Source organism: Papaver somniferum, chromosome 11 (genome assembly GCF_003573695.1).
Source record: "Papaver somniferum cultivar HN1 chromosome 11, ASM357369v1, whole genome shotgun sequence".
In the NCBI taxonomy this organism is placed as follows: Eukaryota; Viridiplantae; Streptophyta; class Magnoliopsida; order Ranunculales; family Papaveraceae; genus Papaver; species Papaver somniferum.
In genome coordinates this window covers 42,127,926-42,150,105 of record NC_039368.1, presented here as the reverse complement: position 1 = coordinate 42,150,105, position 22,180 = coordinate 42,127,926, and the positions used below count along the sequence as shown (strand labels likewise).

Below are 22,180 nucleotides of genomic sequence, written 5' to 3'. Positions count from 1 at the left end.
CTTCTAACCTTTTTGCTATAGCAGCAATTTTGGCATCTGATTCATAGCCTCCTTCTACCCTATTAACGTTTCCTCTACTTAAAAGAATTGTTTTCTGGGGTGCCCTACTATTTTCCCATTGCTGGGTTTTTTCGGCGATTTCATTAAAAAATTCCATCGCCGCATCAACAGTTTGGTTTTCAAATCCACCAGTGCATAGAGACTCAACCATGGTCGTTGTGGAATAATCTAAACCCTCATAAAGGATCTGAACTAGCCTAACCTTTTCTAAACCATGATGAGGACACTGGGATAATAAATCATTGAACCTTTCCAAATACCTATATAAAGATTCTCCCTCTTGTTGTGAAAATGTGCATATTTGCGTCCTAATAGACGATGTTTTGTGCCTAGGGAAAAACTTATTGAAAAAGGCAGATGTAAGTTGTTCATATGTCTCAATTGACTCGGAGTCCAAACTATACAGCCACGACTTGGCCTTATCTTTCAGGGAAAATGGGAATAACCTAAGTTTCAAAGCATCATCATCTAAGCCTCTAATTCTTAGAGTACTACAAATTTCCTCAAAATCCCTAACATGGTAATAAGGGTTTTCATTTTCTTTCCCTAAAAAGATTGGGAGCATCTGTAAGGTCCAAGGTTTCAGTTCATAGGGTGCCTCCATTTCAGCTAACTTAATACACGAAGGACGGGTATTCCTAGTTGGATTCAACAAAGCTTTCAAAGTTGCCATTTCTGGCGCTACCGGAGCAACATGGATTCTCTCCTCAGTCAAAGAACGTTCAAAAACAGAATCTTCAAAAGCCGGACTTTCTAGATTAAGGTAATCGAGACGCTTCGAACTACTAGGTTTCTCTTTAACAAATCTACCTAGTGTGTCTCTTTTACGTTCAGGCATACAATATAATTTTCTAAATTGGAAGGGTAAGCAAACACAGATCAAGACTGACTCAACCAAATCAAACCTATTGATTTCTAGCAAACAAAAAGCATGATGGCTCCACTTAGATTGTTTCTAGACCAGCTTCTAATCCTTCGAACGGGAATTCGTTATAATTTAAGCAAACCCCTCTGGAATCAATCCGAGTTAACGTAAGTTGAATAGAGGCGAGGGAAGCTCGATGGAGCTTTGATATCCAAGGCCTCACCGGTATTACAAGGAGGCGCAGTCACGCATTCAACTTACAGAAACCGTCGAGAACTTCGAAGTATGCTTAGAAGAGTAACCAATATTTTTAGAATGACTTTCCTGTTAAGCTCGTTACCCTATCGGTCTCGTTCTAGTCAAAATTTTAGGCTTAGGTTCGCGTAGGTTACGTGTTCCTAAAGCGGGCAAAAAGAGAACGGTGATGAAATCCGAACCCTTATCTTGTAGGGCCAGACCTTGCCCTTTATTAGAAAAATAAATGTCTGTATTCAGTTCTCAACATATATGCATACGAAGGAGTCCAGTAACTCGCTGACAGGGGATTCGCGAGTGTTTAGAATCTTACCTCCCGTTCCAGACAGGGGATGAATCGGTTGTAGTCGACTCATGCCACTGACTCCGATGTCTAGTGTACGAACCCAAGGTGCAGAGACAATATCGTAATTGTCCTCCTTCTCCGCAAACAGTTTATATTTAAAGTACCCTTCCGTAGGGTAATAAAAAAAATAATGTCCCAAAGTCCAAAAGTCCAAAAGTCCAAAAAAATAAAGAAAAATTACAAAAATAATAAACCCTAATACAGTTTTTTTTTAAATAAAATAAACAAACCCTAAACTAAAATTTTCTAAAATAAAATTGTCTTCTTTTCTGTTCTTTTTGCTTAAATCTTTAGCTCCAAGTCTTTATGAAATCACCAAACTCCTTGGCTCAATTTTATTTATGATCCAGAACCTGTAGACACAAGATAAATACCCAAAAACATAAAAAAGGACAAAAATAATAATAAAATAAAATAAATAAAATAAAATGAATCTAAAACCCTAAAAACAAGTCCTCGTCGGCGGCGCCAAAAATTGATGTGATTTATAGATAGTGGTGAAAGTGGTCCGATTCTCAGACTTGTGAAGGATATTAATTAGACTTAAATTCTAATATTAAAATATAAAATTCACTAAAAATTAGAGCAAACTCAATCAAAGATGATATCAATACTAAAAGAAACACCGAGGCTAAGATTCCACTATTTTCCAAGTTCAAAGTGATTAAACCAATACTTATATTTATGCAATTTTCTTGTTTAATTTGATTCTAAAATATTGCAACAAGTAGATTTTCAAAAGTAATAATTGTAAATACCAAGTATGAAGCATCAAAAGTCTTAAAACTAAGCATACTCCATCAAAATAGATCACAATCACTCAAATAAAAATCATATTCAATAATAGTTCAAGGCAAATAATCATATAATTATTGCAAATAAAAAGATAAAATAGATTATACCACTTTTTGTTGGAAAAATAGCTTCCTCTATCGCCTCAGCAATGGGGTTTAGCTCCTCATATTAATCATGATCTCAAAATATGTGTTTGTTGCTCAAAAGATGATTAAAAGAGTGAAAAATAATAACACAGAATGTTTGCAACAGTGTATTGGTGTTGCAAAACAGCTGTTACAATGGAAATGTTACAGAAAAACTGTTGCTTTGTCGCTGATTTTAAGACCCTAAAATACGACTGCCCTGCACAGCTTAATGTTCTTCAGCTGTTAAACAACGACACTGTTCTGCGACTGTTTCCTGTGCGTCAATGTTCTTCGCGTTCTTCCACTTCAGCAGCAGCAGAAACAGAGTTTGGTAAAGATCTGATTTCTTCTTCTCTGGCTCTCCTTAGGTTCCCAAACTCTCGACACCTCTTCTATATGACCCAAAACATCTATTTATATCAAAAATACCGATTAAATCTCTCCCAAATCTTCCAAAATCTCTTTCCTTCTCTTCACGGCCAAGTTGCGGAAATTTCTTTTTTTTTTAGAATTTCTACGCGTTTCTGAGCTTTCCTTTTTATTCTAAACTCTTCCTTAGATAGATACAAATCTTTGGGAAGTTTTACAGCGCTTTAATCTCTCTAAAATTCCCTAAAACAGGTCACACACGTGACTTTCCATATTTTCTGTTGTGAGAAAAATCCGTCGATTGAGCCCAGTCTACTCGATTTAAACACCCATATCAGATTCCTAGACCCATAAGGAGTCTATCCTATGAAAATCAGAGGTTTAATCGACCTCAAACTCCTCCAAATCACGATTGCCAAAACTGTTCTTCACTGCACCTATTTTCCCGCCAAAAACCTGTTTTTTGAAATGTTGAAGATGGTTGCCCCTTATCCAGAGTAGAGGTGCGATTAGCAACTGCCTGGAAATGGGATGCCCCTTAGTAATTAGGTTACCCCTTATCCAAAGTGAGAGTCCGAATAGCAAATGTCCTCCGGGTGCTTTCCGACAACTTTTCGAGCCAATTTTTTCCAAAAATGTTTATTGGCCAAAAACACCTACAAATAAATAAAACACCATAATAAGTACAAAAGTGAGCCCTAACAATATATAGAATCGAGACAAATCGGACACAAAAATGTGTCTATCATGTATGTGCTTCGAGAATATTTTTAAATGACTTTGTTTCTCGATATCCGCCATAAGAAACATTTGATTCTCATACTATGAATGTTTGCAAAGAAAAAACCATAGAAGTTCCTGTTTTCTATGTTCTTTATACACTTCCAAGTGTAGAAAAGAATAAGTGTGGGGGAAACTTCGATGGGGCGATAGCTTCACTTCTGTTTTCTCATACTAATATTTGTGTGAAGCTAGTGTTTGCAAAACAGGTTCTATGGGAGAATCCCCAACTTTTCAGAATGTTGGTGTATGGGGAATTCGTCTTGCAAGGATATGTCGGGCTGACGACTTTAAACCAAGCGCTAAGTGGGAGGCAACCCACCGGTTTTGTATCTTTTTCTTTCTCTTTTTATTTTTAAGCATTTTATCTTTATTTTTGCATATCATTTGCGGAAGTTCCCACCTTGAACTTTACTTTGAATGACTAGATTTACATTGAGGACAACGTAAAGTTTAAGTGTGGGGGGCATTTATATGTTTGTATAGTTTGTTTGATGCCTTTAATAAAAAAAGAAATAAAAATAAAAATTAGAAAAACAAGAGAAAAAAAATTTGCTTTATGAACTCCGAAATTTAGAAACTTGTGCCTTTAGGATGTCACTAAACAATATAAGTGGATGGAACCATCTTGATTGCAGGAGTTGAGGAACCCATTAACTAAAAGGATGGACATAGCTCAAGTATTATAAATAACATGATAGTTGTTACCATATCTCGTAATGTCACTATATCACGTTCTATTTTTATTTTTCCATATTTATCTATTGTTTCTCTAAGTGGTTTGGTGGGGCACAAATATCGAATTGTTATCAGTGCTAGGATGAAATAGAGTGATTGAGTTACTACAAAAAAAAATCAGACCAATTTGTCCAAATGATGTACATATAAAAAAAACTATAAATAAAATTGACACTTTGATAGCAATATGTGTGTGTTCTTCCTGTCTCCGTCGCCTAAACAAGCGTGGAATGCAGGATCCACGGGAATTACCATGTAATCTGCTGACAAGAAGCATGCGCTTGGATCCAAAAGATTCAATCATGTTGTCAATTCGGAAAAAAAAAAGTGAAAAAAGAAAAAAGAAAAAGAAAATTTTATTATTATTGTGTTGAATAAAATCGATCACTGGTTCCCTTGTATATGCAAGTGAATTGATATAGAATTAAGTTTATCTACGGCTGGTTCCCTTGTATATGCTGGCTGTGTTGATATTAGAATTCAGACCAGTAGCTCAATCCAATATGATTTTTAGTTCTGTTTTGGCGGGGACCTTCGGACAGATATGGGACACACCATTCACTTAGTCAGCATTCGCAAACGTCTATCTCTATATCCATCTTCTTAGTCTATTCATGTGTGATTGTGGTTAGTTATATTCCGAGTATTGTGGTTTGTTCAACTTTCCGTATAGAGCTTTATTTATTTATATATTAATATGGATTCGCAAGGCACCTTCTCCTGTAGTCATTTTGGATTCGTTCATAAATTTGTCACAGGTGGCCGGAGTTGGAAATATAGGTTTTGTAGGTAGACCTCTTGTAAACCTTCACGAGACTATAAGTCGTCCACTAGGGACACCTAGGGGTTCAAAGGCTTGTTATTTATGCTAAGAGTAACCGTAGCCTCGACGACACGGAGTTGTATGTATGTCTTAGAATTATTTTGTTTGATTTGCTAGAGGACTAGCAAAGTCTAAGTGTGAGGGAATTTGATAGGTGTCTAAAACATCTTAATATTTATCTATTGTTTATGCTTTCTTTGCTAAGTTTTCTTGTAAAATATGTATCTTATGTTTGTTTTTGAGTGTTTAGGTACTTTGGAGTCATTTGAAAAAAAAAATAAGAAGAAACAATGCAAAAGTCTCATCTCATGTGCAACTGCGGTTGGAGACGAACTATTTCTCATTATTTGCTTCTATTTATTAATTTCTGTCTAAAAAGCATGTCGACTTTAGTGATGCAAATATCTGTCTGAAAAGCACGAATGCTTTAGTGATGAAGTGAAATTGAAAAGAAGAAGTGGGTCTGAGCTTGCTGCTGGTGGAAGAATTCGAGGAAGAAGAAAGCGTTCATCTGGAGCAATAAGATCAAGTCGCAGGCGAAGAATGAGCTGTCGGTTCCTCGCAGCTGACAGTTGAGCAAAGAAGCAGAATTAGGCTGTCAGTTTTCTGAAACCGACAAGCCATGTTTGAGCTGGTTGGCCCTTAACCACCATAGATGGGTGTCCATAGCACTTCTTGTTATTACCTAACCCTAGACTTCAGAGAAAATGATTTCTTAATATTTCTTCCCTAACTCAGAGGAGATAATAAAGGATATGGCTGCGTTGCTACTACTGGCAATGATTGGTGCTCGATCGAGGAATTACCAGAGAAATTGGTGAGGAATAATTCAAATATTATACTTCTGATGAGTAGAAATTGAATCAGAAGAAGGTGACGCTCAAGGTTTTGTGGAAGATCTGAAATGGAAGAATTGAAGAATGGGTTGTCGTATCTGGAAGATATTGATGATGGAATTAGGGTCCTGGTGGTTGTAATCAGTTAATAACAGGTAAATGAAGATTGGGTGTTCGATTTTGGAGTAATTGATTGGCTTATGTTGAATCTGAGACAGGGGAAGCTCTGTCGTTAGTTGTTGCTGCTGCCGATTGAATGAGTCAAGACTGAATGGAGTTTGAGCAGGATAGATGAGAAGGGTTTGTTGGTGGTGCTGTCAATTGGTTTGAATCAAGAATGGGTATATGATTGATGTGGAGATGCTGCTGTTGAGAGGCAAAGCCACAGTTTAGGGTTTCTGGTGACTGACATTGAAGATTATGAAGAAGATGAAGCAGTGAAGATGTTGAAATTCATGGGTTCGACTGAAATTGAGAGGAGAGATCGAATTGATGGGATTCTGGTAAGAAGTGCTGCTTTGAGAGGCTATTGCAGTTCAGGATTGTAAAGTTCAGTTGTGGCGGTGCTGCATGGAAGTGAAGAAGGGTTATGTGTTGTTGCTGGCTGGGCAATTACAGGGAGTGAGTTAGCTGCAGCTAGAGGGGCTTTGTTGGTGATTGTGCATCTGAAGCAAAGAAATGGGATATGAAATGTGGGTTGTTCTTGATATGACTTGCAGAGAAGATGGTTAGAGAATGGGACTGCAGTTGGTGGTCATACTGCTGGCAGCTCTTGGTTGAAATAAGCTGCAGGAGAGTGAAATGACGGTGCTGAGCTACTAGTTAAGAAACAAGATAAGAAGTGAGGTTGCAGGTTATGCTAGGAGTGGATTATGGCTGCTTGTTTGATGTTGTTGGTTCGAGAGTGAGCTGCAGTTGCAACTAAACTGGAGTTATTGCCTTTATAGATGCATGATTAGGAATCTACAGGGAAAACAAAGGGTTGGAGATGGTGGTTCTAGCTGGTGGTGATGCAGTTGCAGGTGCAAGACGAGCTTAAGGCAATTGCAGGAATGGCAAGAGATGCTGCCGCAGACATGGAAAAATGGGTGAACTACAAAGGATGAAGGCAGTGAATGGCTAAGTTGAGAATATGGATCTGAAGCAGAGAAGATAATTGCAGATGCAGTTCAAATGCAATGGCTAGGCAGTGGTGGTAAGATGAACAGTGGATTGCAGTTTATCTTGTTGGTGGCATTGAGTTCTGGATTGCAGGGGATGTTGAAGCTTAAGCTATAGCTGGCATTGAGATTCTGCTGTGTATGAATGAAAAAAACCTGTTGCTGAGATGGTATGGATTGGTTTGAAATCAGAGAAGTTGGAGTTGCTGTTATCAGTTGAAGATGAACTGTGTTCGAGCTACAGGTTGAAAGAACATGAATGTATAGTTGGTGTTATGTAACTGCAGGGTACGAGCTTGATGCGGTGAAGGAGTCAGTTGTGTTTGATGCAGCTACAGATGGATTGAAGTCAAGTTCAGAACGAGTTCATGTAGCTACTATATTGAAGCAGTGGGTGAAAGAGAGATAAAGGGACAGAATTGATGTTGCTGGTACTGTTGGTTTGTTGAGCTGCTGGTATGAATGTGCAGTTCTTAATGTTTCAGGTGGAAACACAAGAAATAGCTGCAGTTGATGAGGGAGAAGTAATATTGCATATAGTTAGGCTTGTAGAATGGGGTATTGCCGTGCAGGAACTGAGTTTGACCCTCACCGGAGCTTGAGCATCTGACTTTGACTGGAGTTGACCAAGTTTGACCTGCGAATTTTGGTGGGTTTAACCCAAGCAAAGATGGGCTTTGGGCTTAGCCTTCTCCAATAAGTTTGAGTTTTCCAGAGTCGCAAGTGAAGGATATATAACAAAGTTCTCTAGGAAATCTTATCTTTTCTTCTACTTTTATTTTAGGGTTTAGAAACATGATAGGTTTTCTTTTCCTTCTTGTTATGAACTCCATTCACATGTTTAGATAATTTTATCTTGATTAAGGAATAAGTTGGAATTCCAACCATGATTTTTATGCAATGAATTAGTTTTGTCTCCATACTTTGTTGCTTATGATTCACTATTAATATTGTTATATGATTTGAATGCATGTTTAGTCAAGTCGCGAATCGGTTGAATTAGTTTTCATCTCTATTGCTAGATTAGGGTTATTGTACGTAAAAGTGTTATTGTACGTAAAAGTGATAATTCCTGACTGCAACTAGCATAATTGTGAGTATTGCTTGTAGTGATGCATCCTAGTAGTCACAAGTGGATCATAACCTTTGTTAAATCGGATTAGTGCTTTTACACGTTCGATTGCTTTGATTAGTCTTATTCCATAGAACTCAATGCTTTTAGGGAGTTAAACTTGATTGTGCTTTTACACTTTAGGTTGCTTTCTAGGAAGAATTCACATATGCATCTTTTAATGTGGTTGTGATGAAATCAGGGAATTAGCGAGATATACTTGTGATCAAGATATCTTAGGACTGTTAATAAAGTTGAGATTAAATATCAATTCTAGTTATTGTTGAAAAGCATGTTTGTGGATGAAAACGATATCCTTGACCAATCCTTTCACATATTTGAATTGTGTGCTTTATTTATTTGTTTTGCTTTTATTTTATTTTATTTTAGTATATAAAAATCAGAAAACCCCCATTGTTATTTATAGGAAACCGAAACAACTTGACAACCTAGTCCTCTATGTGGGAACGATCCTTTCTTTCCCTTGCTATATTTTATATTTTGAGTAGTGAGAAAGTGTAATTTATTTTTGACGCATACGACAGCGATCACCAACCATGTCAGCCGCACCACAGTGCCAATGGCATACCATGCCAGCCAAATCTCCACACCAAAGCCATGTCGGCCCTACCACAGGCCGCTAGCTGGCAAACGAAGGGTTTCAACAATCAACGACTACCCTTCCATCTGAGATGCAGATCTCAGCCGTCCAAGTTCGCCACCTAACGCATGGCAACTTCCTCCCCAAGGCCAAACATCACGGTTTTGTCAAAACCCTACGCCAAAGCCATACCGGCCCTACCACATGTCGTTGGATGCCAAACGAAGGGTTGCAACAATCAACGGCTACCCTTCCATCTGAGATGCAGATATTAGCCGTCCAAGTTCGCCACCTAATGCATGGCAACTTTCGGCCCAAGTCCAAACATCACGGTTTTGCCAAAACCCTAATTTTGGTCGCGCCTAAAATATGCCAAAGCCATGCTGGCCCTACCACATGTCGCTGGCTGCCAAACGAAGGGTTGCAACAATCAACGGCTAACCTTCCATCTGAGATGCAGATCTCAGCCGTCCAAGTTCACCACCTAACACATGGCAACTTCTGGCCCAAGTCCAAACATCACGGTTTTGCCAAAACCCTAATTTTGGTCGCGCCTAAAAGATGCCAAAACCTAGTTTTGGCCGCGCCTAAACTACGCCAAAAATCCTAGCTCGGCCGCGCCTAAACCATGCCACTAGCTGAAAACGAAGGGTTGCAACAATCAACGACCACCCTTCCTCCTGAGATACGAATCTCAGCTTTACAAACTTTCCACCAAACGATTTGTGGCAATCTCTTGGCCACGGCGCCGATTATTGGCCACGACGTAAAAACCCTAATTTGGTCGTGCCAAGAGCATCCAAGCACTGCAATCATGTCGTTGGTTGCCAAACAAAGGGTTGCAACAATCTACGGCTACGCTTCCTCCTGAGATGCAGATATCATCCGTACAAACCTGCCACCAAACGACTCGTGGCAATGTCTTGGCTGCGATGCTAACTCTTGGTCACGGCACCAACCTGGCTACGATGCCTATTCTTTGGTCACGGCACCAACTTGGCTACAAACGCAAAATCCTTAGGCCACGCCACACGTGGCAACATGCTACACGTTTTCCATGAAAACACTCGAGACATCAAAACATGTCACAAACTGGGGGATGCTCATCAGGGTATTGGTCTGGCGGTTTACAGCGTGCAGCGTACACTACGCCCGTTACAGGAAAGTGTCATAAGGGTAAGGCGGTTAGTAAATACAAGAAGTAATAGTGAAACATTTCCTTCATTATAGAAACATCAATTCCAGGCGTTACCCATTACCATTTTCTTCCATTTACTCAACCGTTTCCATTTCTTACGAGACCAGTTTACGTTTCGTTGCGACTTGTCTAAATAGGTCTCAACTATTTCCACCAAAGAAAAGTTTTGTTCAGGAGAATACAACACTCATAAATCACTTGTTAGCTTTCCCATCTGTTATCTTTCCACTTTCTGATACAAGTCGTCAAACAACTACTCTTCCCGAATCAACTATTCTGGTCTCAACACTCTCTTCGCTTCCCTCCCTAGACCAACCATTCTCATTCACTTTGTGACCGAAACAAGTCTGGAACGACCATTTCTTGGTATAGGCCGGATTTGTATAGATTGATCTCTCGAATCAAAGTACTCCCTTGCAGTACATTTTTTAGGGTTTAGACTTGTTTCCCACCCACACACTCGAAATTACCAAAATCAGCAGAAACTGTTTTCACCCTCAAACAGCTGGTCGAAGACAAGTGAGTGAAGTCTCGCAGAGACATTATCAGGCGTGCAAGCTTTATTTTCTCTCCCAAACATGTCCTAGCTGAATTGGGAGAGATTTCATCGCATTGGCCAAGTCTCGAACAGACTGCATCGTGTCAGCAAAATCTCATATGGCTCCAGACACATCTGCCAAATCTCAGACAGCTTTAGATGCGTCAGCCAAATCTCAGACGCGTCGGCCAAATCTCAGACAACCCCGGCTGCGTTGGCCAAATCTCAGACTGCCCCTCTGCGTCGGCCAAATCTCAGGTTGCCTCGTCCGAGTTGAGCCTCGTCTGAAAAGTCTTATGCAATTACAAGACTTAGGCACGAGCCTCATATAGGCCTCAAGCCTCTTTCTCAGTGTCTCAAACACACTTACTGCTAGTATGGGCTTGAACTGTACACGTCTATCCAAAAATGTGGATAATTTTTCTTGAGCTCCACATGCTCAACAAAGGGACCCACAAGCAATAATACGGTCTCCACGTGACATATGTGACCGGCCATAAAGAGAGGGATCTCAACCTCAGCTTCTCTCACACTCTACATACGATTTCTAAGTCATTTTATGCCTTTTTACGTGATTCATCCTAGTCATTCTCACAAATCAGACATATCTCTATATCTTGGACAACTCGGCTAAAGAGAATATTTCTCTCTCAACACATCATCACAAAGGCTGAATCAGCTTCACACAAATAGAGGGATATCAATTAGGTTTTTGGTTTGGCGATCTATGGCACGTGTTAGAAATACCCAGGTTATATCTCACCACAGAAGAGAGTAAAGGCGGTGGAATAACGAGATAAACTCAGTCTAGTTTATCTCTATCTATTTCTGAAGAAATAGAATAAGTGCTCCGCAGGGAAAGCAATCTTTATCTTCACCGACTTGATATTGGAGAATTCATCTATAAATAGGTCCTCTGTTTCTCCAAGCTAATACATAACTTTCTCATAAACTCTCAGAGCAATTCTTCTACAAACCTAGAATTTTATGATTTCTCTCTTCATCTGTTTCCCTCTCTAAGACCAACCCTAACCTCTCATGTGACTGAAGCATCCTTTGAGCAGCCATTGTGCATGATTTAGGCGAAGACTGTTCGTGCTCAACCTCCCGCATCCCACTTTCAGAAACCCTAGAATCTCACTTTAGCCTTTCACCGATTTTAGGTAACTACAGTATCAAAAAGTTTGGATAATGAGGGAATGTTCATAATTTATTTTATTAAAACCATACATATGCATGCTTGTGATTGAGGATATAGAATATAGGGTGTATCATAAGTTACTAATAGATTTTCATGTTTAAGATATGAATAACTAAGGCATAGTTGAAAGCTTGGCGAAGTCTCGAGTATGGATTTATACATCAAGAATTTAAGTCAACTCTCAATATTTCGGGTGTATAGGGGATTAGGCCGACTCCTAATGTGTTTAAAATACCGATAGTCTAGTTCGACTCCAAGTTTATTGTGATAGTAAAGGATTAAGGGCAGTCCTAAATATGATATGGGTCATTTACATACAATCTAGGTCAGCGATAGACATTATCGTCATAGTATATAGCGTATCGGGATATGACAACCAATAATTTAAGGGTAATTTACATAACCCTTAGTAATCCATTTCAAATATGGATTCCACATTTAGGGTTATGGGCTACTCTTGTTTTAAGTTAAGATACAAAAATTAAACCGAGAATCTACAAACAAAAAAAAATCGATGCATGAAAGGGTATTGCTAAATAATCTGATTTCACTATAGGTCTATCATTTGGAGTGAAGATTAACTCTAGGTTCAAATTAGAAATTTGGATGGAATTTAAAGCATTGATTATGGAAAATGGGGGATTAATATGTTAGACCATTGCTCGTTTGAACCTCCCAAGCGTTGATTACTATGGTCAACTTCGTTAGGTTAAACTAGGAACATACAAATGTTGAGACTCGCTCTTGTTACTCATGAAGAACCCGAAGACACATCGGCATCAACGAACACGTCATTCTTCAGTTCGAGGTTAGTAGCTACAGACTTGACTTGTTTCATTTGTATCTTTATTCTTTCTAGTGAATACTCATTGATAACATATATAACATACGAAGTAAAGTCTGTTTACTTGTCTTTAGTATCGATAACTTGGTCATTATACTAAGATCAGAGTATTAAGGGAAGGTATACTAGTTTTTTCATACAAATTGAGTATATGAATTGTAAAAGTATAGATATATATGGACTTTGTGAATCAGCGTGGCACTAATTGATAACTTTTTATTCTTTAGTGTGTTGAACTTTCGAAATGAAGTCAACCTTAGGATTTATATGTGAAGGAATATTACAAATATATTTTAAGGAAGTAGACTTGCAAAACTATGGTTTGAGTCAAAATATAATTCAGGACCGATCCTATTACTGATCCTAGTTGTAAGACTGATCCCTTGCGGTAAGGATCGATCTTAGGTGAAGGATCGATCCCTAACCAATCACATTTTAAATTTAATCCAGGTTTACATTTTCGATATCTTTGGTGATCTTAGGGTTTGTACAACCATCGAGATGTACACAGATTGAACTTGGAATATTCACATAATATTGACATAGTGAGTTGAACATGTGTTAAACTCTTATATCTTAATGTTAATCTTTTTTTTATGCTTAAGGCGAGATCATGAATCCTAAATATTTTATATCTTTTAGATATCGAATATATATCCTTGCCATGGTTTGGATGTTTCCGTTTTGTTGTATTAGTATAGTATATGAGTGTCTGCTAGCTAATATTAATTGTCAACTAAGAGTGATTTCGGTATATTAGTTGGATTACAGTTTGAATTTGTCAAAACCAAACATTTGCGTATCTTAAGGATTTTTGGATTGGGTAAGTCTTCTAAACAAGCCTTGGTCATAATACTATAAATATTTGAGCTTATATTCTTACAAACTCATCCCGTGACACACTAGTGCGGGAAGCCTACTCTTTCATAGAAGAGAGTAATCTAACTAGGTGAAATCTCTTATGCTGACTTCTGACTTCTTTGGGATCAAGATGTTTTAGTAGTACCATTGGTGGGAAACTAAATCTCATTGTTATTTTAATTTTCAATTATTAATTTGATTGACTAACGATATAATTATTTTTGATAAATTGGACTTGATTATTCATTAGTCATTTTCTTATGATATAAGAGGATTGACTATTGCAGATTCAGTGATTCAATATTTATAGATAGATCTAGTGATTGATCAATGCTAACAGACTTTTTTTTGTGCGTATTAATGATTAGTAGGAATTAAGTCGTTTGTGCAGCGGTTACTTTGAAGATTGAAGACTCGAAGACTTTTTTTTTGGTTTTCAATAATTCCTCGTGCATACTTGATTCTCTAGGATCCAAACAAACAATTTATACGACAAACACCAAACTAGTCGAAAGATTGAACGAACTTTTTAATTCACTGAGATAAATTATTTATGTAATCTTTGTTTTGGTTTGATCTTTGACTAAATGAGTTTATATTGATCATTGCGGGATTTGAGAGCTATATTGTGAGGTGCTAGAATAAGTTAGTCCTTTACTGTTTCGGGTTACAATTCAAAGGAGTTGAGAGTAGAATTTTTCACAGGAGGTGAAGCGACTTGAGATAGTGGACTATATCTTGGGATTCACGTGCATAAACCAAATTGGTTATAGGCGCAAGGATAATGAAAAAACTGAGTAACCAGGAGTAGTTTAGTACTTGGTCTCAACTATATGAACTTGCAGCAGTCAATTTGTATAGCAACTTAGTTGTGAGAGTATTCAAAAATGGACTAGGTTCCAGGGATTTTCCGCGTTGTATTTTTTGTCATTAACAAAATATTGTATGTTGGTGATTTACTTTACTTATTCATATTTTTTATCTTTATAATTAAAGTAAATACACTCGTATCGCATCAAAGAAGAAGAAATAAATACACTCGTACATAATTCACTTGGTATATAATCCCATAATTGGTTTAGTTTGAACATACACTATATGCCAAGTTAACATATTGTTGAATTAGTCTTTAACGGTTGTTTATGTAATATTACACAAAGGTATTCTGTTGTAGGTTGATATACGAAAGATATTGTGGTATACTTGGTAATATCATTATTTCATAGTGTAACAATTATCATTTTTGAAAATCGGTACAATGTAAGCGAGGATTCCGCTTTATACCTACACTTAGATTACCCCACTTGGTCGATTAATAATAATCGTTATACCAAGGATATGATATTGAAGTTGTTAGAGCACTGCTCAGTTGAACCCACCAAGCGCTGGTATGTCAAGGTTGGTTGTCATATTTTAGTATCAAAACTCAATTATAGTCGCTTGATTAAATATACTGGAGACAACTTTGTTTAGGTTAGACTAAAAAATACAAGTATTACTATGAAGACCTGAAGATCGTGAAGACGTATTGACTACAATGAAGATATCATCCTTCCACTTTAGGTATAATGATACTGAGTTGACTTTTTAAATTTTTATCGTTGCTTTCAAGTCATTTAAGATTGAAAACATAACATGTGAGGTTATATTTAATTCTCTAGTAGTGGACTTGGTTATTTTATTATGATCAAAGTGTCAAGGAAGAATATTTGGTTACAAAGTATAAGGTTTATCTTTTGAACTTCGTAAATGTGATATATACATAATCTATGTAACTCGTTACTTGATTTTTTATTGGATGTAGGTGTGATTTCATCCTAGGAAACTATGTTTAAAGAAGATACATATACGAAACTTGTTTCATAATCAAAAGGAAATCAATATGCGTTTTGGTCCGGTTTTCATTAAAGATCTATTGGATGACCAATTCGAACCTAGATAATAACTTTCGTATAACCGATCTTGACTTATGTTGAGAGCTATGTAGAACCGATCTTTACCTAGTTTGGGATATGTGGTAGAACAAATCTTGACTTATGTTGAGAGCTTTGGTAGAACTGATCCTTACCTAAATTATAGGGATCAACCCAAGTGTTTGGGATTAATGTGCAAGTGCAATTACTTTAATTATAACTTAAAAAAACATAATGTGTAAAGTAAAATAAAACCACACAACAAGATTTTGTTAACGAGGAAACCGCAAATACAGAAAAACCCGGGGACCTAGTCCAGTTTTGAATACTCTCAAAATTATATTTGAGACCAAGTAAACTACCCCTAGTTACCTAGTTTCCTCAGTATCCCTGCGACTACAACCAATCTGGCCAACTTACCTGAATCCTAAGATAGAGTACACTATCTTAAGTTGCTTCAGCCTCTCTAAAGACTTTAAGCACTCAACCCTTTCGATCGTCTTCCAAACAGTAAAAGACCAATCTGTTTGTTAACCACTTTCTTATGTCAGGAAGTTAATCAAAGATATGATGTTGAGCGTGTCAAAAGATTTTCCGTTTAAAATCAATTAAGGTCCTTTGTCGAGTTTAGATATTCAGAGATTCGGATCAACAAGTTAACCAGATCAAGTCAAACAGAACTACCAGATTCAGATACTGAAGAGTACCACCAAATGTTAATTTTTTGATCTAAATACAACTAATAATAACAAGTATGTCAAAAGATAAATTGTATCTAGTCGGATCCCAGTCGATCAAGTTTGTGTACGAATCAAATCACAAAGATACTAAACTACTGAGAAAATCTTTTTGTCTTCAAATCTTCAATAGGCATCTGTACCTGCACAATAACAAACTTGATTCCAACTTATGATCGATCATGCAAAGAACGTAGTTGTTAACAATAGATGTTCACAAGCTAACATCAAATCTAAACTACATTTAATCTTTTTATCTAGTTTGAGTGACTTTATGTCAGAAAAGAAGGCTCTCAAGAATAATCAAATTAGGTGTAATCAAGAGTTAACATTCGTTATTTAATCAAACCAATAATCAAAAACTAAAATAACAATGCAATTATAGTTCCCCACCAATGGTACTAGTGGACGCTTCTTGATCCCAAAAAAGTCTTTAAACTAGCGGATGTAAGAGATTTCGCCTAATTAGGTGACTCTTCTTTCTAAAATAGTATTACAAGTAATATTGTTAGTCAGCTACAATAGTGACTATGAAACGAAGTGCCTGCCTCAGGATAAGTTTGTAAGAATAACAAACTTCACTATTTATAGACCAAGGTATTTGGACACAAAGGAATTTTCATAACCGCAATTATTCTTAAGATATGCAATAAAGCACCTAAATTCTGTTTTGTCTAATTCCAACCAATATCCAACTGTACAGATGAAATTTCTCTTGGACAACTCAATATTATCTAACAGTTAACTAATATCTTCCCAAATATATATTTTGCTTTCTGGTAAAACAAAAACATATTCATTCGAAAATCTTAACAGATTCTTAACCATTTCGGTTTGGGATCTCATCTTGAGTATCAAGGAATATCTTTGAATAATTAATAAATAATATTTTAGCACATGTTCAAATTACTCATTATTCCGACATCTTGAAATTTTCTATTTTGTAAACCCAATTTCCAAATCACACAAACCCTAAAGTGTACGTGACTTAATGAAATCAGTTTTGCTCATTGGGACCGGTTCTACTTTGACTCCCAACATAGGTTAGGATCAGTTCTACCTTGACTCCTAATATAGGTAGGGTTCGATTCTACCTTGACTCCCAAAATAAGTTAGGATTGGTTCTACCATGATTCCCTGTGTAGGTTAGGATCTGTTCAACCTTAGATATTCAACGAAAACCAGACCATTAATCCTCTTGATTTCTTTCAACTAAAAAACAAGTTTGTAAGTCTACTTCTTTAAACTCATGTAATCAAACATAGTTTTCTAGGCTTGAAATCAACACTAAGTTCATTACATAATCTAGTAAACAAGTTACAAAGATTATGTTGTTGTCGCAATTACGATGTTCAAAAGATAAGCGTTATACTTCGTAATTCAATATAATCCGACTTGAAGGATAGTAAGAAATGTTACTAACCTCAAGAGTAAGGATGATGTTGTCGTTGTGTTCGTTACTTCTTCACTTTATTCAGGTCTTCAGAGTAATACTTGTATGTCTCAACATTCATAGACTTTCTAGTCTAACCTAAACGAAGTTGACTCTAGTATTTAATCAGGCGACTCTAGATGAGTTTTGATTCTAAAATATGACAATCAAATTTAACATACCAACGTTTGGTGGGTTCGACCGATCTATGCTCTAAAAATCTCCCCTTTTGTCAATTTTAGTGACAAAACTCTTATTACATATGGAGCTAAACAAATTACAAAATAACTCATTCTTCATACGCTTGATTCCAAGTTTCAACGGCACAATAACCTGCAAATATTCAAAAATAAATGTCGTTGTTGACATTTGAATAACAAAATCTTTTACACCACACCCACACCCCCCCCACCCTCACCCCCACCCCATAGAGGAAAGCTTGGTAAATATTCAATCTGTACATCTTTGTTATTCCCTTTTCGTAGCATGTAATACTACATAACATGATGATATGTTTCTCCCCCTTAGTCTATGCTTTACTCTTTCGTTAGTTATAACGTTTAAGCACAAATGTCATTTCCTAGTAATCAAAAATGACTTGTTTACTCCATATATTTCTCCCACTTTTTATCACAAAAATGACAAAGGTACGAGCAAACAAAGGACAAACAGAAAAGATCTTACAAATCTATAAGACTTGTACAACCTATAAGAGTTAAGCACAAAGGTTTCACATACCATTTCATATATAACCAAAATTAAATTCGAAACTACAAAAGTAATTTAGTTTCAATATGTTATCAAGGAAACAATTGCCGAAGCAATTGTCCCTTTCATCCAACAAATCGACTAAGATACTTAATTCTTTTGTCTAACCGATTGTGTATGTACAATCTCTTATTTTGACAAGACTCAAGTAGAGATCAAAATTAACTATATTTCACTTATCAGACTTTAATTATTTCAGAAAATAACTTAGACCTTTCCCTTTAGATAGGACAAACACTAGGTTAGTTAGGGATAATTGGTGCTTCGTACTCGGATTTAGACCAACACTAGTGTTTGGTCTAACATTTTTCCAACGTTAGGGGTTGGTACCTGGACCATACGCTGACCTAATTTGACCGTTTATGACCACGTTTTAATAAAATTAATAAACTAAAAATTTCAAGTTACAATCGTACCCCTAAGGTGAATATGGAATCCAACAGATTTCATAACATTATATTAAGCCTATGGTGTAGATCAAATATCCATCATTACCTATTTACTCTATTTACTCCTCCTCCATCGTCTTCACGAACATATCTTCACAACAGAAAAACAAAAACAGTCGCAGAAAGTGATTTTGTTTTTACTGAATCCAATTGATAGATTGGGTTGTTGATGAGTATTCGTGGTAAGGAATATCGATTGGGTTTTTAATGAACATCTCTTCATGGTAAAGAATGATTGATAGTTAGGGTTTGGTGTCTATTAGACTTGATATGTTCGTGAAAATCAAGTAAGATGAACCAGAGAGATAGAGATTGAAGAACAATTGAAGATTAATGAAGATGAGCCTAAGTTATGGGTCATGCAGAAGATGATTTTTAGGGCTTAGAAGTGGGTGTTTCATGATTTGAGAGATGGGGATATGAGATGTTGATGTTCACGGGTTCAGGCGAGATGGTTCGAAGGTTTGTTTGTTCAGAATCAATGAAGAAATTGGCAGCTGGGGTTTTTGTTAATTTTGAATTTGGCAGTAAGATGGTTTGATTTCAAATTGATGGTGAAATTAGGGCTTTTACAGCTTTGAGAAGAATGGGTTTTTTCTTTCTGTGTAATTGAATGTTGCAGCTGAGTTTGAAATGGAATTGAAGATGGGTTGATTTGTATTTTGAATTAGATGAGAGGAAATTCAGGGTTCTATGAGTCTGTGGTGATCAACCAGGGTTTGGGTTAATTTTGAATTTGGCAGTTAGATGGTTTGATTTCAGATTGATGTGAATTTAGGGTTATTATAGCTTTGAGAAGGATGAGTTTGAGATGTTTCTTGTTTCTGTAATTGAATGTTATTGCTAAACTGAAGATGAGTTTCGAATTAGATGGTGCTTCTGTATTGATTTGATCCAATGAGTTGTGATGGTATTCACGGATATGGGTATGGTGGTGGAGGAAGAAGGTTATAATAGTAAATTTTCCTTTTAATTTCATATTTTATTTATTTTTATTTTTATTTTATAATTATTAAACAGAAGTTAAGACTTAACTTAGTCAACTCAGGTCAACGTCTGGTCCAGGTACCAACCGCTAACGTTGGACAAATGTTAGACCAAACACTAGTATTGGTCTAAACCTAAGTACCAAGCACCAATTATCCCGGTTAGTTAACTAGATTTTCTTGTCAAGGAATTCGATTAGACTTGAATAACCGAATCCTGCAATTGATAAGTCTCGCTAAGATCATAATTAACTTAGATTCTCTTATCATGAATCATATGGACTAAACTAATGTCCCCATAATTTTGTTAAGCCAAAAACAATAGATACAAACCAAAAGAATTTGACTTGTCATTGTTTTTCTTAACCGGGAGTAATTGAAACAAATATAATCATTGTAAGCACCGCAACTGCATTGAATTTCGTTAAGCAAAAACACTTGATACCAAACAATAAAGAAGATACCAAATCATAAACCAAATAAATTGACATAGTTTTTCTTAACCAGAAATAACTGAATCATAATAATCAATCCATACAACATAATAGAACATATCGATTGTACCGAAAACTTGTTAATCAAAAGCAAAATATATTCAATAAATTCAATCATTTCTTAAACAGGATAAGGAATTAACTAACAATAAAAATCGTTACCTCAATTTCCGCAGCCACTTCTCCCCAGAAAGATATATCATTTAAGCGCAAGTTTAAATAAGAACTCTCCCCCAGTGTGTTTTCATCCCCTCGCAAGAACAAAAGATCAACAAAAAAAGCAACATTTACCAGAGAAAGGTTGAATCGATTTTAACTAGTGCGTGCCAATAGAAAAAGTTTAATCCCGAAACACATATGTTATGCTAAACAGGACTTATGTAAACATTAATTGATTATCAACATATTGTGACTTTTCACATATGAGTTTCAATCGAAACACCTTACGATCCTTTGATAAAGCCTACCAACAAGAGCTAGAACTTAATCTCACTAAACTAAAAAGCCACACAAACCATAAGGGTTACACAATATGAGATCAAATATTTTTTAGGCAACCGAAATCAAACATCTCATAAATTAAAGCATCATAAAAGTATAAAAATATATAAAATTTGATGCAAGTAACATTTAGAGAAATCAGTATTCAAAACTTAACTAAGTTAATCCCTCAACAAAGAAAGAAAGGAAAAAAAAATTGAAGAAAAGAACTAAGAGCTGGAACTAGAGCTGGGATCACTTAATTCAAATTCTTCTTCATCATCAGTATCTTTGTATCGCCGAGCAATCCTACTTAAACCCGGAAAAAGTTCTGAAAATTTGTTTGAAGCATACTCTAGTTGATGTGCAAGACGTTCATTTCCCCTTTAAATCCTTCGATAAATAGTTTCAGGACTTGGATCTCATGTGGCACTTCCATAAGGAGCATCAATATTCATTCCACTGTCCTTGACCTATCATTTTGTTGATGATGGAGTAATATAATCTCCATGTTTACCTCAAAATACTTCCTCTGAACTACAGTGAAGAACTTACATTTGTCAGCATTCATGAAGTTCATATTAGCATAAAATTCCCTGACAAGACTATGGAACCTAGTATGACTACCATCATGAATACATCCCCACCTTCCACTGTTAATCAAACTAACATAGTCTAGAATCCCTTTTATTTTCAGTTTTTATTGTTTTCATATCATATTTGCATCCCCATGTTTAATTTCGTAGAGTCCGGAATTTATTTTGAAGAAAATTTTGACGAATCCCTTTTCGTCAGAAAAATTAGGACTGCACGTAGTTCATGCCAGAGACCATATTAGATCGTTTGTCGAAACACAGTGCCTTTTGACAATTTGTAGAAAAGATATAGGCGAACAACTTTTGTGAAATGATGTTTTCCCAAATTCCTTACCAATTTGTACAACTTTCGTGTTTTGTCTGTTGCTACGCCAGAGTTCAATTTTTCAGTTTTACACATTGAGGACAATGTAAAGATTAAGTGTGGGGGAGTATTTTACATATAGAGTTTTTAGATTTTTGCTTAGATTTTTAAAAAAATTGTATATATTCGCATAAAACCTCCAACTTGTAGAGATTTTAGAGTCACTAGCATACTTCTAGGTATGTTTACATAGAGATTTCTGACTGACATGACTGAACTTGGAAGTGTTAGGGAACTACGTTCAGATTTCTTGCTTGTTAGAATGTTAAATAATGGATTTAATCATGTCGATGATGCAAATGAGGTGCAGGGAGAAATGCATTATTAGAGTTGTTGATCAATCATTAGTGGAGACTACCTATTTTCAAATCAAAAGAGGCACCATACCAAAAAAAAAATTTGTAGTTGACTAAAGAGATTTCTTTTGAGTGTGTGTCACTGTACGTTAATTC

General features: G+C 36.3%; 1 pseudogene; it reads left to right on the top strand.

The window, feature by feature from the left end:
* Window positions 1–269: 269 nt before the first annotated feature.
* Window positions 270–369, top strand: LOC113325512 (annotated as a pseudogene).
* The last annotated feature ends 21,811 nt before the right edge of the window (window positions 370–22,180 follow it).